This window comes from Phaethon aethereus (genome assembly GCF_964289735.1).
Source record: "Phaethon aethereus genome assembly, chromosome: Z".
Lineage (NCBI taxonomy): Eukaryota > Metazoa > Chordata > Aves > Phaethontiformes > Phaethontidae > Phaethon > Phaethon aethereus.
Window position 1 is genome coordinate 45,656,643 of NC_138577.1, and position 2,633 is coordinate 45,659,275.

Consider the following 2,633-nt stretch of genomic DNA (forward strand, 5'->3'; position numbering starts at 1 on the left):
TCCTGCCAGCAAACCTGCTCCAGTGTGGGCTCCTCTCCCCAAGGGTCCACAGGTCCTGCCAGGAGCCTGCTCCAGCACGGGCTTCCCACAGGGTCACAGCCTCCTTCAGGCATCCACCTGCTCTGGCGTGGGGTCCTCCATGGGTTGCAGGTGAATATCTGCTCCACAGGCTGCAGGGGCACAGCCGGCCTCCCCATGGTCTTCACCATGGGCTGCAGGGGAACCTCTGCTCTGGCACCTGGAGCACCTCCTGCCCCTCCTTCTGCACTGACCTGGGTGTCTTGCAGAGTTGTTGCTCTCACATATTCTCACTCCTTACTCTGGCTGCAATTGGTGCGTGCGACATTTTTTCCCCCTTCTTAAATATGTTATCCCAGAGGTGCTATCACCATCATTGATGGGCTCGACCTTGGCCAGCAGCAGGTCCATCTTGGAGCTGGCTGACATTGGCTCTATTGGACATAAGGGAAGCTTCTAGCAGCTTCTCACAGAAGCCACCCCTGCAGCTCCCCAGCTACCAAAACCTTGCCACACAAACCCAATACATTTCCTCATGTGCGCTTAAGGTGTAAGAGCTACTTTGTCATGTGAATACATATGCATCAGTGAAGGAAAGATTAAATTGCAAGAACATGGTAGCACATGGAAAGACTTCCATTAGATTTCTTAACACCCACTGTCTTTACATGTATAAAAATAAATACCTTAGTCTCAATGAAGTTACCTAGGCTTGTGGAAGAGCCTTCTCTATTTTGTTAGCCTGTCTACTTCTAACTCTACTTCAGTTTAAGTTGTCTGCAGCTTTGCTCTTCATTTGGCCTCTGAGGCAAAACCAGCAGTTCATTACACCTTTGTGAAAATGAAACCTTTCAGCCAGACACAATAAGCATCAATTCTGACCAATCCCATACCTGCCTTGAACTTGAAAAAATCTCTTCTCTAAATATCCCATTTACCTGTGTACCAGATTTAAACTAAAGACTTTTGTGTACTTTGTAGGCCTTGCATACAACACACAGAAAAAAAGGCTCTATAGGATGCAGAACCATGTTAAAGAAGAAGAAAAATCAGAAAAAATGGGAAGAATAATGTGTCCAAATCAATGTCTGATTTTCACAGATGTATCATTTGAGCTGACATTTTACTTCTAACTACGATCTCCTGTCAAAAAAATAGGACAACTTCTATGTACACATTGGGTCATCTTCTAACTTCATGCAAGAATTTGGAAACTAAGTGTGGAGAACTCCTAAGGCCCCTCTTGGTGACATGGTCTGGATAGTAACAGTTGACAAGATATGTGATTGTGAAGAGTGTATACAATTTACCTACCCAAAACTGTTGTGACAGCTTTGTGAAGCACTGGCCGAAAACCTGATAACAGTATGAAGCATTTAACAAAGGCAAAGCTTGCATGAGGCTATCACCAGCCAGATCAAACATTAACCAAGACATTACAAAAAGACTTTTGAGAAAGCATAATCATCTTGAAGAGTATTTTTTTTTAAAAAACTGTGACTGAGGGAAAAGACCTTGGTAACAAAGCAGCAGTCAGGGTGGGTTTGACACAGACAGAAGCCACCTCATTGATGTGACTTCTGCCTACACCTGATGAAGCAGCCTCCCTGTAGAGATGTAGTCTGCACCATTTAGTAGGGTGATGGTGCAGGGTGCAGCAAGTATGGCCCCCCACCTCAACCAGGCCTGTGTGACCTGTAGCGGGGGTTCTCACTAGCATGTGGTCAGCAAGTTGTGGAGGCTTACATGGATGCTGGTAGAGCTGGAGCACCTGCATCTCTCCCAGAAGAGATGGGACAATAGGGGAACCTGCCAGGCCATGAGCAGGGATGAGCTTATGATCCACAGGGCCTGTGATGGTGGGTTAGGACTCTGGAGAATTACTCTTTCTGCGGATTAAACAAGCATGTTTAGAAATTTGTAGGTGCTTATGAACATTTTATAAGTGTTCAGTGTTGTGGTTTCTGCTGTATTGCTGATACTGACCTTGAATGTGTAGTTCACAGATTACCAGATAATTACATGTTGTTAATAAATAAATAAACAATTATCATCAGACTTAAACAACATGGTTTAAGCATTTTTTTACCCAGTGACACTAACTATGACAGTTTTTATTGCTCTCATCTGGTACTTGTAGCCATTCCCTCCCAGAGGTCAAACAGGTTAAAGACAGTAGAAAGCTTCTTGGATTCCTTTCGACATTTCCCTCTCCCACTCTTCTTTTGCTCTAGGACAATTAACTCTGAAATGGAAATGGTCCCACAGCTAAACAACTGCTTCTTACTTGTCAAAGAGCATGCTTGATACCTCCCTCCTTCACAAATTGTTCTAAAACTTGGGATTTTCAGGAGTTCTACCCCACTACCTGACCAGCCAACCTATTGCTTGTTTTGCTGGGACCCATTTTCTCTTTCCATTTACACCACTTTCTTACAAAGAAGCTCAGTGAAACCTGACCATTCAGACACTACCCAGGGGCTTGACAGAGCTACGAACCAGTGAAATTATGACACTGAGGAGTCTATAGTCACTGTTCCAAACAGAAACTTCACTTAATTAACATAGCATAAACCAGAATTCAGGCATGGTGCATCTTCCTTAAAATCACCACA